This window comes from Sinohyriopsis cumingii, chromosome 5, assembly GCF_028554795.1.
Source record: "Sinohyriopsis cumingii isolate HCF-2022 chromosome 5, ASM2855479v2, whole genome shotgun sequence".
In the NCBI taxonomy this organism is placed as follows: Eukaryota; Metazoa; Mollusca; class Bivalvia; order Unionida; family Unionidae; genus Sinohyriopsis; species Sinohyriopsis cumingii.
In genome coordinates, this window is record NC_142965.1 from 83,630,929 (window position 1) to 83,645,711 (window position 14,783).

Here is a 14,783-nt window from a genome sequence, read left to right on the forward strand (position 1 = left end):
ACACTTGTGTTTATTCCACGTTAATGGTTATCATGTGCCTTTTATCCTTGTACTTAAGCCTTTGGCTTTTATGTATTTTTGTCTTTCGTATTCATGTTTAAAAAAAAACATTCAATAAACGTGTTCTGAAAAAGTATATAAACTCTTGTCTTGTTTGTTTTCGTGTCACAAGTGACATTTCTCACACAATGGCTACCTCTGCTGTCTCTGCTCCCTCTTCCTCTACTGTCAAAGTCGTCGACGAACACTTAGATCGTGCCAGTTGGGAGGCTTTGTATCTTCGCCATCCTTTTAACATGCCCATTGCTGGACCTAGCGGTTCAGGCAAAACCGAATTCGTCAAACGTTTGATCGAACATAAACATCATTTGATCGAGCGACCACCTCAACGGATCGTGTGGTGTTACAAAGAGTGGCAATCGGCGTACAGCCTCTTGCGAGAAAGTCAAGGCGATTCCATCGTGTTTGTGGAAGGCATTCCTAAAGAAGACGACGGCATCGTCTCTGACTCCCGTCTAACCCATTTGGTCATTTTCGACGACATGTTAGGAGACGACGAAGAAGAAATTAAACTGTGGTTCACGCGCAAAGGGCATCACCGTAATGCCAGTGTCGTTTACATCACCCAAAATTTGTTTCAACAAAGTAAAGCCCATCGCACCATCAGTCTCAATGCGCATTACGTGGTCTTGTTTAAAAGCCCTCGAGATAAATCGCAAGTGCAAGTCTTAGCCAAACAGTTAGGAACGCCTTTGCTGACTCAGGCGTACGATGATGCCACTCAAACGCCACACGCCTATTTACTCGTCGATTTGAAACCTACCACCCCCGAGGATTTGCGATTTCGTACCCACTTGTTTCACCACTGGTGCCAAGACGGAGGGCCTGTCCTGTACACGTCTCCGTCCTCGACTTCATTTCACTCCCCATAAAAAAATCTATAAAAACCTCAGACCCTTTTTCGTCTGTCTCACACAACGTCAACATGACGTCCCTTCAGTCGCATCTTCCCGTCAAATTGATTCGTGCCTTGTATGGCATCAGTCGAGAAAAAAATCCGCAAACACGAGCTCGTGTCTTAGAAGCTAGTCTCAAAGAAGTCTTACGATGGTTCACGGTGACGGCACGTCAAATACTCCAAGGAATCATTCAGACTCCTCATCAAACCAAACGCTTTTTCGATCGAAACAAAGTCGCTTTGGTCCAACTGGCCGATCCCCGCATCGACACTCAAACCAAAAAACAAATCATTTTGAAACCTGGAGGGAGCGGTACTCTAGGAGGGGTCATCATTCGCTCACTCTTAAGATGGGATCCTAATGGCCCCAAAGTTGTCCCCAAGAAAAAAGTCAAACGAAGCCCCAAGAAGAAAAAGACCAGGTCCCCAAGAAGAAGAACTTCTCCAGTGGCGGGACCCTCCTCTGATCAGACACCACCACCCCGGAAAAAGAAAAGAAGCCCCAAGAAAAAGAAAAGTCCACAGAAGAAAACTAGTCGCAAGAGAGGCACTTCGGCCAGGACGGAACCTTACACTCGCAAACCACGTCCTGCCACGGCAGTGACTGCGTCTCCGGCATCCTCACGTTTGTCCACTTCTCCGTTGATGACACCAGGAACTGAAGAGTACTTGGAGACGTTGATCACACCAAGAACTTCTCCGTTGATGACCCCAAAAAGAACTTCCCCAGTGGCAGGACCCTCCAATTTAGTGGCAGTGGCTGCTGCTCACAAAGTACCTTCTCCCAAAATCAAAGTCCATGAAAGATCGGGCATGTTACAAAGTTTACTGGATTTGTCCAAGCAAGAACTGGCTCGATTTAGTCCGTTGCGTACCCCTGCACGACGTGTCATGCCTGTCCTCAAACTGATACGTCGTAAAGACAATCAGTGGCGACGCGTTCCAGTATAAAAAAGACCTGTGACCAAGTCGGGGGTATCAGTGTTTTTTTGGTGCTCCTGAAGACTCAAAGATGCCACCCTCCAGAAAACCCCAAGGAAAGAAAAGAAAAGGACTACCACCACGTTTAGTCAAACATGGGGACATGTTATCTGTCCTGTCCAAAGCTTCTTCACCTCTACGAAAAAAACTCATTCAATCGGCCTCCAAAGAGGTCATCGATACCGTGTGCGAATGTTGTTTGAACGTTTTGAAAGGCACGATCCCTTTGTCCAAACACCAGAAACAATGCTTAAGCAAACATCGTCACGTTCTTCGCCAAATAGTTCGAAAGAAAATTCCCATTCGTCAAAAGAAGAAGATGTTAGTCCAACGTGGAGGCATTTTGCCTCTCTTGTTAGGTCCCATACTGAAAGGAGTCTTGGGAACCATGTTGGGAGGACTGGTGGGAGCAAGATAAAAAGGCCCTCGGAAGTCCCAAGATCTCAGAATCGACCCCTGACAACCCCATGGAAGGACGAAAACTAGCTTTAGTGCCTTACAAACGATGGATGGAATACCATCGGTGGCAAGAACAACGCACCCCGCATTTACCTCCCAATCCCCATTTGAGCGAGATGTCCCAGTTACAACACGAATTGCAGTCCTTGATGGATCGCCAAGATTTGTCCGAAACAGAAAAATCGCAAAAGTACGGTCAACTCTTGCAACGACTGCAACTCTTTCACCAGAAAGCTTTAGACGAAACAGCTCTACCCACTCTGAAAGATTTTAAGACCTTGATGAAAAGTCCAGCACCATCACCAGTACCAGTACCAGTCCCACCACTACCAGTGACCAAGACAGAAAAAGGAAAAGAAGAAGAAGAAGAAGGGTTTCAAACTCCACCAGAAAAAGTACGCAAGTTAACAACACCACCTACCTCCAGAATTGGATGGATTAAAAAGATGATGGCCACCCCTTCTTCATCACAAGAGAAAAAGAAAGTGAAGACAGAAGTGAAACATGAACCGATATCCCCCGCTCAGACATCCTCCTCCTCTTCAACACCTATTGCCGGTCGCACACGCAAAGCATTGCAATCCAAGAAAATACCCCAAGAGAAAAAGAGTAGCCTCTTCCAAGAGTGGGTGCCTTATTAACACACAAACACAAAAAAATGGAAAAAGTCTTAGCTAGCATTTACTACGATCCCTCACATCCTGCAGGTTACGCAGGAGTTCAAAAATTGTATCGTGCTGCCAAAATTCAACTGAAAAGTCTCCGTTTACCTCAAGTACAACGATGGTTACAAGAACAAGCTACCTACACTTTACACAAAGCCATTCGATGCAAGTTTGCCAGAAGTCGCACCCGAGTGGAAGGCATCGATCATCAATGGCAAGCCGATTTAGCTGATGTCTCTCATTTGGCCAGCTACAATCGTGGCTACAAATATTTGTTCTGTGTCATCGACGTCTTTTCCAAATTTGCCTGGGTCGTGCCCTTGACTTCCAAATCGAGCAGCGAGTTAGTGCGAGCCCTGCAACGGGTGTTGAAACAAAGCGGTCGTCACCCTCTTCGATGGCAAACGGACAAAGGCACCGAATTTCTGAACCAAGCTTTCCAAAAAGAATTAAAGAAACGTGATATTCATTTTTTTACCACCGAGAATCCCGAAACCAAAGCCAGCATCGTGGAACGTTTTCAACGCACTTTGAAAGAACGCATGTGGAAATATTTTACGCATCACCACACTCTGAAGTACATCGACATCTTACCGCACCTGGTGCAAGCGTACAACCAATCTTACCATCGAAGCATCGGACGTGCCCCGCAAGAAGTGACTCCCGAGAACGAAGTGTTGGTGTTTGAGCGCCTGTTTGGTACGTCCCCGACGAGGGCTGTCCCCAAGAAAAGTGGAGAGTTGGCCGTAGGAGATTGGGTGCGCATTGGCAAAACCAAACGCACTTTTGACAAAGGTTACTTACCTAACTGGACGACCGAATTGTTTCGCGTCACTGGACGAGTGCATGGCCGTCATCCTGCCGTCTATAAATTGGAAGACATGAATGGAGAAGTGCTCAAAGGAACGTTTTATTTGCCCGAGTTACAACGTGTCACCAAAAAAGAAGACGACGTGTACGACATCGAAAGCATTCTCGAACGCAGAACCCGTAAAGTGGGCAAACGACGTGTCAAAGAAGTCAAAGTACGTTGGAAAGGATATCCACCCAGTTTTGATTCTTGGATCGACGCTTCGCAAGTCATCGACTATAAAAAGAAGTGACCATCATGCCCTTTCACACAGACGCAGCTACGTCGACCATTCCTCCTTCACCTAGTTCTTCTGTGCAAGATTTACAAAAACAACCCTTGTGGGTGTGGTGTGGAGAACGTGTGCCTAAAACGCAAATCGTCTTTTTCTGCCAAATCTTCGTGGTGTATTGTGTCATCGGGGCAGCCATTGCCAATTTGAGTTTGCAACAAGGAGACAAACAATTGTGGACCATTTTATTGAGCAGTTGCATCGGTTACCTACTTCCCAATCCCTCCCTGAAATTCTCCTCGAACGAGAACCACGGGAACCTTGTGTCCAGTGCCAGTGCCAGTCACCACTCCAACCACAATCAGAACCCCATTTTAGACGGAGACACGCCTCTGACGTCCAGTAACCCCTCGGACAGCCACAGAACTCTGGAATTATGAGTCACCAAAACCAATTTTACTTAACCTTACCCAGTGACAGTTCCATGGAAGTGTTTCCCCACAACACGTTGTGCTGTTACACGGCCAAATTACCTCAGGCCATCCCCTTAGATCACGAAGCCCATTGGGAAGTGGCTTTAGTAGAAATCATTCACCCGACCCAAGTCCTCAATATCCTTCCCAATCAAAATTTTTTTGATGTGGAAGTTCATGACGAGCAAATGCAACAGTGGATGGATAGCAATGTCAAATATGACAAGAAAACCCGTACACAAAAGTACACCACCTATCACTTGTTCATTCCCCCCAGGCTATTATTTTAGTGGTCAACATTTGGTCAGCACCATAGCCACCAGGTTTAATGGCGTGTTTCTGAAAGCTTTGGAGCATATCAACAAAAGTGTCACCATGGAGTACCAGAAAGCAGCTCGTCGCTTCTCGATGAAATTTGAACGGAGTAAAATCCTGTCCATTTTATTTTGTCCTGAATTGTATGACATGTTGGGCGGAGACATGAACATGAGAATGGCCATGCTCAAGAAAAACGAATTACCCATCGTTTACGACAACGAGTCGTTTAGCAAGTTATTTCGTACCCCAGTAGAACTGAATCAAGGACTGAATTTGATGTTCGTGTATTCCGATGTGGTGGAGTACAACGTGGTGGGACACACCTCCGTACCGTTACTACGTGTCATTCCTTTCAAAGTGGATTCTGCCACGAACGCTGACGAGGAAGGTGGAAACACTTACCACGTCCACCGCGAATTTGTACATCCTCACTATTTGCCTGTCAGCAAGTCGTATTTGGACACGGTCAACATTACTATAAAAGGAGATTTGGGACAAAATATTCCATTCACCAAAGGGAAAGTCACGGTGAAACTCCATTTTCGAAAACGGTTTTCTCACGACTCTTAAGTCATATATCCAGTGTACCGAGGGGTTGCTCGACAGCGAGGACACGGTTTAGGAGATATGTTAAAATCGGCCTTTCGTTCGGTGGCCCCGGTGTTGAAACCGATGGTGACACGCGGATTGCACGCCTTGAAAGATGCGGCACTGACGCAAGGCAAAGAATTTCTCCAAAATGTCATCATCGACAAACAAAACCCTAAAGAAGCCTTCATGAGGGCAGGCAAAAATGTCTTGCTGCAAACGGGCAAAGACATTTTGGGTCGCCGAGAAACACCTATAAATGCCCTACACGCTACCGAGTCAGGCATTCAGCAAGGACAAGGCAGAAAGAGACGACGCAGAAAACACCCTTTCACCAGACTTCAAGCTAGAAAGGCCAAGAAAAGAAGAACCGTTCGAGACTTAGACGTTTTCGATTATTGAGAAAGAACAAAAAATGATGCACCGAGAGTCTTGCGCTTGTTCCAAGACGGAACTGGATCTGTTTGCCATGCCCCCCACCATGATGACCATGCAAGAATCCCAGTGGGTGGAATTTCACCCCGTCTCCTCTTTGACGGATTCCGCTCCCATCGAGTTTGAAATCAAAGGACAGCCCGAAGATTACATCGATCTGAATAGCAGTTACTTGTACTTGAAAGTCAAAATTTTAGATAAGACTGGAGGTCATATAGACGATGAAGCAGTAGCTCCCGTCAACAATTTCATGCATTCCTTGTTCAGTGGAGTGGACTTGTACTTGAATAACAAATTGGTTAGTAGCAGCATGGATATTTACCCTTATCGAGACTACCTGGAAAATCTCTTGACGTACGGAATAGATGCCAAGAACACTCATCTCAATGCCTGTGTGGTATGGGAAGCTGACGAACCTACCAAGTTTGAAATATTGGAAACTGATGAAAAGAAAGACAACAATGGTGGATTTGTAGAACGAAGAAAGAGAATCACGGGAGTCGACACAAGTTTAGAACTGATGGATCGCTTGCATTTGGACATGTGGTTGCAAGAAAAGTATTTGCTGAACGGGGTGGATGTCCGCCTGAGACTGAATTGTAGCAGTACCGCTTTTCATTTATTGGCTGATAGTGACGGTTACAAAACCAAAATCCAAGAAGCCAGACTCTACGTACGCCGTGTGGAAGTGTTACCTAAAGAGGGAAACGACATCAGTCAGACGTTGAGCAGAACGACCGCCAAGTATCCCATACGACGCGTGGAAGTGAAAACCTTCACCATTCCCAAGGGACAGCGATCCATGATCGAAGATCATCTGTTCCAAGGACAGTTACCCAAACGTTTGATCGTTGGTATCGTCGAGAATACAGCCTTCAACGGAGCTGCCGAAAAAAATCCTTTCTACTTTCAACACTTTGGTGTGTCCAAAATCGAAGTCAGTCGCGATGGCAAAACCTTGTGTACCCGACCGTTTGAACCTGACTTTACCAAGAAGAATTACTTGAGATCGTACTTGTCCTTGTACGACGCCACCGGCCAGTTAGGAACCAATACCAGTCACGGTATTACGTACGAGGATTATTCAGGAGGCTACGCTTTGTGGGCTTTAGATTTCACTCCTGACCAAGGCAGCGACGAGGGACATTTCCACCCTATAAAATCCGGCCAGATTCGTGTGGAAATTCAGTTTAAAGACCGAGACCCTGATGAAACGGTGAACGTCATCCTGTATGCAGAATTCGATAATACCATGGAAATCAACAGTTTGAGAGAAGTTATTCTAGATTACTAGAAGCCATGGAAGACTGTTATCCCTCTTTACCTAGTGGAGAAACTCTGGACATGAAATGTGAGGAGACCGTGGAAAAAGAAGAAGTGTTCATGATGAAGTCAAGATGGCCAGAACAAGAAGCCAATTTAGTCTCCTGTTTTGCCAAACACTTGGTCGAAAAAATGACGGAATTGATCAATAAAAATTGCTATGGATGTCAAAACGCTCATCCCAGTCAAATTCAACACGATAAATGCCTGATGTTGAGTCAAGAAGAAAAATTGGACGAGTATCTGGACGAGGCTTGGAGTCTCATCTCGGACGAAGACGTGTTGCATCAGTGGTATAAAGACTTGCGTGAACATTCTTGTCCACCATTAACCACTCAAGAGATCCATCGTATCGAAACTCTCCTGAATCAGAGTGAGGGGACGAAACGAAGAAACGGTTATTTGTCAGACATTTTCAAGCAAAAAGTCAGGATCGAATTGACGACTTATTATTACCTATGAAGAAGAAGAAAAAAACCACACAAAACAATGGATACCTGGGAACTTTACTACCTTTTGAACCACAGTTCGTATACGGCTTCTTGGAATCCTGTCGTCTGTGCTAAAGATGAACTCCCTCATCGCAAACCTAAAGACCATCAAGCTTACGTGATCAACACGGACGACAGTCATCTCCCAGGAACCCACTGGGTAGCCGTCTACTTTCCTCAAGAAGGATGTGTGGAATATATGGATTGCCTCCTTTGGAAGACGATATCATTGACTTTATGAGAAGAAATGCTCAAACCACCCAATTCAATAATGTGAAATTACAAGGCACAGATTCCTTGGTGTGTGGACAGTACTGTGTGTATTTTCTACATCATCGCAGCCTGGGCTATTCCTTAGAACATTTAGTGACTCATTTTGATCCTCGTTCTTCTTCTAGAAACGATGTGAAAGTAGATCGATGGTTTTGTGACCATTATGCTTATCTTTTGTCTCAAGCTAGGAAACGTAGTGTCCATCAATGGCCTAATGATTTCCAACAGTGGAAATCACAATTTCATTCACAACGTTGTCAGCCCTATTTAAAGTAGACTGTAAATTGAGAAGAAATGTTTGATGTTATCATGTTGGATTATTGTTTAAAATATGTTAGAGTTGTTGTTTAGTGTTAAGTGATTATTGAATAAAAAATGTTGTGTTTTGAAAAAAATGGCTTTGTGGTTTGTTTAGCTATAAGAATGTTGGATTCATGCTCTTTAATTTCTTACTATCCCTCTCATGACACTCATTGAACGTTGCGACTCGAAAACCGTGTGGGGATGTTTTCCTTCACGTCCGCGCTTTGACTTTAAGAACCGGGGTTGTTTCCAGTCTAACCATCCATTGTCGACTCATCCTCCTACGAAGATGCGCTCCAAACTAGCTAAGCTCAACGATGCCTACGTGAATTTGCATAGGGTCAGACACAGTCTGATACCGAAGCCAGAAGAGATAGAGAATGTGAGAATGCTAAAAGTTACTGAAGACCTGATAGAAGAGCTCTTCAGAGAAGAAGTGAACAGGGAGAAAGAAGAATGGACAGAGAAGTACAGACTTCAAAGACAGCAGCAACAGCAGCAACAACAACAACAACAACAACAGTAGCAGCAACCTGAAGCTGACAGAGGCTTTGTCGATTGTCGTATCGACACCAAAGAGTTCTTCTCTTTCCGAAGAAGCAGACCTATTGCCAGAAAGTCTATCCTTAGAGGACATCGCATTCTTAGAAACTAAAAAAAGATTTCCACAGCAAACAAAAAAAAAAAACAGCCCTTTTCAGGGCTACCCAATACTCTAGAAAAGAAATAACAATCGATTTGCCAATGTGTGTAGGTAGAGTAGTGTGAATATAAACACTCTTTTTCAAAAAATGTGAGGGCATGTGTTTGTGTATAAGATTGTGTGTTTGTAAGCGCTCACGTACGTTGGTATGGATAGTAGATTAAAATGATGTCTTTTTTTTTTGGTGTTTGAGGTGTATATTTGGGGTTAGATTGGATTGCTTTGCGTATGTGGATAGTCTATTGAAGTGGTTAATAACAAAAAATTTTTAGAATAGTAATGGGTAGCATAAAAAGTGAGTGAGTGTTTCTTTCAGGTCCGCGCGTTGTTTTTTTTTGGTCATGATCTAGGTAAGATCAATTCTATGTTTTTAGGGGGATGTTTTCCTTCACGTCCGCACTTTTAGTATAAATTGAAACTCGTTCGGCAGTCCAGCTACCTTGTTGATTGATCAACACCACCAGAAGAATGAACAATAGAATTGTGAAACTGCTAGAACTCCAGATGGACCTGGAATATGCCAGGCGCATACTAGATGAACTGGCCGCGGAGGCCATTGTCGAAGAAGCAAGAATGAAAGAGGAGGAGGAAGAAAGAAGAAGAAAAGAAGAGGAGGAGAGAAGAAACAAAGAAGAGGAGAGAGGAAATTTCAGAATCCCAGAGACAGAAAATTGGGATTCTGAAGCCACATATCCCGCCTCTGCACTCCCAAGAAGAAAGGTGAAAGGAGACTGGGGAAGAAGATGCGTGTGTGGCGCCAGGCCAGGAAGGTGCCATCATTAGATGGGTGCATCTGGAGTTAAAAAAAACCAACAGCCCTTTTCAGGGCTACCCAATACTCTAGAAAAGAAATAACGATCCATTTTGCCAATGTGTGTAGGTAGAGTAGTGTGAATATAAACACTAACTCTTTATTCATAGTGTGAGTGTATGTGTTTGTGTTTGTAACCGCTCATGTAAGTTTGTGTGAATGGTAGATTATGGGTTTCTTTATTATTTATTAGCATATGTGAAGAGTATAGTTTGGGTTTTATTATATGAAATGAGAAAGTAGGGGGATGTTTTCCTTCACGTCCGCGCGTTGTTTGGTCATGATCTAGGTAAGATCAATTTTATGTTTTAGGGGGATGTTTTCCTTCACGTCCGCGCTTTTCGTATAAGAACTTACAGTATCCGTCGTTCAAACCATTCTACGGAATACAAGATGGAAGTGTCGGCGTTGTTTAATGACTTAAGAAATGTTTACTTTTGGATGATGGATGGAGAGTACACTATTGAAAGGATAGAAAGAGAATGGAGGTTGAGAAAAAGTCTTGACTATGTCAATGAACTACAATTAGCGAAGAAGATGATAGAGGAGATGATAGAGGAAGAAGTTAAGAGATTGAGAGGATTGATTCAACCAGAGTATGTAAGAGTGGGGACTATAAAAGAGTCTATGGACAAAGTAAAAGCAGTGAGATGCTATTTAGAAGAGCTAGAGAAATGGTCAGAGTGGAAGTTCGTGAAAAGGGGCATTGAACAACTAAAGAAAGCGGAAGAAAAGATGAAAAAGATAATAGAGGAAGAAGTGCAGAAAATTAAGGACAGGTGGGCAAAAGATAGAAAAGAACAAGAGAATAGAAAGAACAAAGAAGAATATGAGAGACTGAGCAATAACTGGATAAAAATCCAACAGAAGTTCCGAGCCATGGGTCACCCGGACTGGATACCGGACAATGAAAAGAAGAAGAAAAAAGGAATTTGGGGAACAATTAGGGGCTGGATGAGTAAATGGAGGAAATAGAGGAAAGCCAAAGGCCCTTTTCAGGGCCACGCATATTTCTCGAAAAGAGAATGACTTTTCAATTGCCTAAATTTAAATTTAAATTTAAAAATTTTTTTTTTTTTTAAAAATCCCATATTCAATTCCCCTTGTCCCTAAACAAGCCCAAACTCTATTCCCCATGTTAAATTCCCCTTGTACGTAGAGTGACCCACGATTTTTCGCCATGTTAAATTCCCCTTGTACGTAGAGTGTCCCAGGGGTGTTTTTAATGCTAATTCCCATTGTACGTAGGGTATCCCCATTCACTACTGACATCTTAATTTACTTATTTTTAAATTATGAAAGCAAACAAATTAGTTGATGGATACAGACGGTTAAATATACTAAGAACTGGTTAAACACTGATACAGAAACGGACAAGCGAGCAGACTGGACACATTTTTACATATCAGACGAACGTGTAAGACACACAGAAGAATTCAATAGATGTAATACTAAGATCTCTGATCATTTTATGAATGATCATGTATTCAAATAAAACAAAGTAATGTGGCCCTGCGATACGGAAAATTAACAACATTCTAACTGACGCTGAGTATGTAGCGTATATAAACGAAAAGCTTAATTTTTTAAAATGAAATTGAACATTTAAATATTGGACAGGAGGAGTGGGATAAATTAAAAAGAACTATAAGGGATGAAACTAAAAAATAGTGTAATATTAGGAAGGATAAAATAAGAAAGAAAGAACATTTGATTAATGATGGAAACAGGGGAGGGAATTAAAACCAAAGCCAAAAGAGGCTTAGAACGGATGAATAATGTAGAAATAAAAGGAATAAGACGAAGGGCGGGAAAATATGGAGACTTGCATGGAAATGAAGAAGGCCAATATAGAATAGAGGAGTTCCAAGGGGGTGGGGTGGTGAGAAAAACATGGACCAAAAAAAGTGAGGGAAATGTAATATATAAAGGGAGGAAGAGGTGCTAAGGAAAATATAATCCTATTATAGGGCATTACATACATCACAACATATAGAAGAAGGTGTTATCAATACATATTTAGAAAACGCTAAGGTGGAAAAGATAACTACAGAACATAGGGATGAAAGTGAAAGTTTAATGGGGGGGGGAGACGTTGGTGTCAGATGGTCTAACTGTGGAGTTCTATATGACGTTCAAGAAAGAATTAGTGCCCATGCTAGAATCTTTATATATAAACATTTTTCTACAGGAAGAAAAGCATTTATCTATGAGAGAGGGAGTAATTACAATTATATATAAAGGGAATGGAGATAAAGAAGATCTAAGGAACTGGGGACCAATCTGCCTCCGTAACGTAGATTATAAAATATTAAGCAGATACTAGCTCACAGAATTAAGGGGGAATGAACACAATAATGAATAGGAATCAAAGTGGTGTGGGAGAGGGAGGGATATACAAAATAATATATAAATTATTCAAATAACAATCGACTTCTAGAATATTCAAGGAAATAAAGGTGCATTAATTTTTTTTGACCGAGAGAAAGCCTTGGACATGTTAGAACATTATTATATAGACAATTTGTTTACAAAGTTTTGGCTTCGGAAACAATTTCCGAAAATGTACCTGGTTACACAAAAGTTTTTCAGTGGTACAGGTAAATGGAGCGTCAACTCAGAAGTTCGATATTGAGAGATTGATGAGAAGGGGATGTCCCCTGTCAAAGCAATTATACGTTAGAACAATATAAATATTGTGCTTTAAAATAAGAAATAACAAAGATATAGAAGGAATCCCCATTTCAAATTGGAAAAATGACTTAAAATGGTTTAACACGTTGATGACTGTACAAACTTGATAGCTGATTCAAAGTCTTTTAAACACATACAAAGGGAGTTTGAAAAATTTGGAAAAGCATCAGGGTCGAAAATTAACCACGACAAGACTGACATTTTACTGATAGGAAACTGGAGAGATAACCACCTAGGGTTACGTGTACAAGTACAATGGTTCATTGCCAAAAGTGCTATACATTACGATGAACATTTTTAGTAAAATGCTTTGACAGGCAATGTTTCAGCACGAAAATATAAGTAGTCAAAGGGAAAGAATGACATGCTCAACACACTAGTTGATTCAACCTATTTTTCATTCCAAAAAAATACATATGCTATTCTAATTAAATAAGCATTATTATTATTACACTTACCTGTTTCATCTTTTAATAGGATTATAAGGGTAAATTACTTTTCATATTTCAGCAATAAACGTAATCAATCGCCATCTTACTAAGACCCTTTAAGGAAGATCATTGTATAAATTACCAACGTGATTAATAATCATACTACATAATTTTTTGAGTCACTTGTGCACTTGTGACACATACAGGAAGCCTACCACAGCGCTCTCACTTAGATTCCGGAACTGGAGTCAAGAATATTTAGCCTGCTTAAAATGTGATAATCAAACAGAAAAATAAGAGTCTATCATTATACATACGCACATATACATGTATAAATGCCTTTATCTGTATGTCAGAGAGAGAGAGAGAGAGAGAGGTGGAGAACACGTTGAACTGAGATGTGATAACATTCAACTTGAGCTACACGAATGTGTACAAGTACAGGTTAGTTAGTTTTGCCTATTCACGATGCACTGACTCTCGCTGCCCATCTTTTTTTCCTGTCAAAATCGTTCATACTTGAGTCTCTCCCCATGAAACCCTCAAGTACCCTGGTATTGTTTCTCTTGATCAAAGAAATAGCTAATCTTTTCTTCTACATTTTTTTTTTGTTGTCCTTCAAACAGCCAACAATTGATCTCTGTCCATTTCATGGTGCAAACATGTTGACAACTGAAGGTTACTGGAACCAGTAGTCCCGAAAAGACAGTTAATTTCTGCAAACCCTGAGAAAATAACAACCTGGTGCGGGGAAAGAACAGCATGGGAGAGCGCCAATGTAAAATGACATGGGCCCTAGTGTGAAGAATATAGGGCAGAATAAAAAAGATGGGCAACAAAATGCCAGTGCATCGGAAATGGGTGAAAATGACTTACCACTAAGTATGTGGACACACTGCCACGAGTACATAAAATAAACAAAGACCTCTTTTATGCATCACAACGTGGTGCTGAGCAGTTGACACAATGAATGGCATAAGCTTCTGGACACAATAATTGCCGTTTACAATTAAGTCAAGCACAAAGATGACATTTTTTATATCAGGACACAATAAAATTTTGTAACCAATAAAAGAACAAGTTACTGAAAAATATCCTGATGGGAGGTAAGAAGTGGCCTGGTATAGAAAAGATACCTGATGTTCAATAAAATACTGTCACATAACACCATTCTAAATTGGCACTTTGGGAAACACTAGATACAGAGTCAAGATAATGATACATGATGCCTGCAATAGATACTAACAGTCCAAAATTTAACATTTTTTCGTGTGAAGCTGTGTATTCTAACGTGAAGTCGTGTTTAAGTGAACTCAGAAAAGTAGACAAGTATTGAAAAATTCTAGTATAGACAGCTAAATGATTACCTCATTTTTGACAGACTGCAACTTTAATATTTGTTGACTCATCATATATAAAAAGCCAAGTGGATCATGTGTTACTCTTAGACAAAGGGATGGAGGGCTTTTACAGCCTGATCTATATTCTTATGCAAATGAATTGTATATTGCTCTAATAGTGCTTTATTGTGAGCCTACATAAAACTAAGAAACGCGACAGTGTTTACACATGAATCGCAGCATTAACAAGCCAAACCATTGTAGTAAGGGGCCGTCCATTAAGTACATAAGCATGGGGGGGGGGAATCCAAATTGCGTATGCTTGCGTATGGGGGGGGGGTGCCCAATGATAATGTACATACGCATAGGAAACGGGAGTGGGGTGAAATCTCGATAGTAATCTGTCTAATACGTAACTTGTTCGACTGGTTCAGTCGGCGTTTGAATTTTAGTGG

General features: G+C 41.7%; 1 protein-coding gene across 1 annotated transcript in view; it reads right to left on the bottom strand.

The window, feature by feature from the left end:
• The window catches only part of LOC149799640 (receptor-type tyrosine-protein phosphatase delta-like), a 172,271-nt gene extending 159,129 nt beyond the window's left edge, over nt 1-13,142 (bottom strand). The window contains exon 1 of the mRNA XM_089958980.1: nt 13,016-13,142. The gene's annotated coding sequence lies outside the window, so the exon portion shown is untranslated. The remainder of the gene's footprint in view (nt 1-13,015) is intronic.
• Between the last annotated feature and the right edge of the window lie 1,641 nt (nt 13,143-14,783).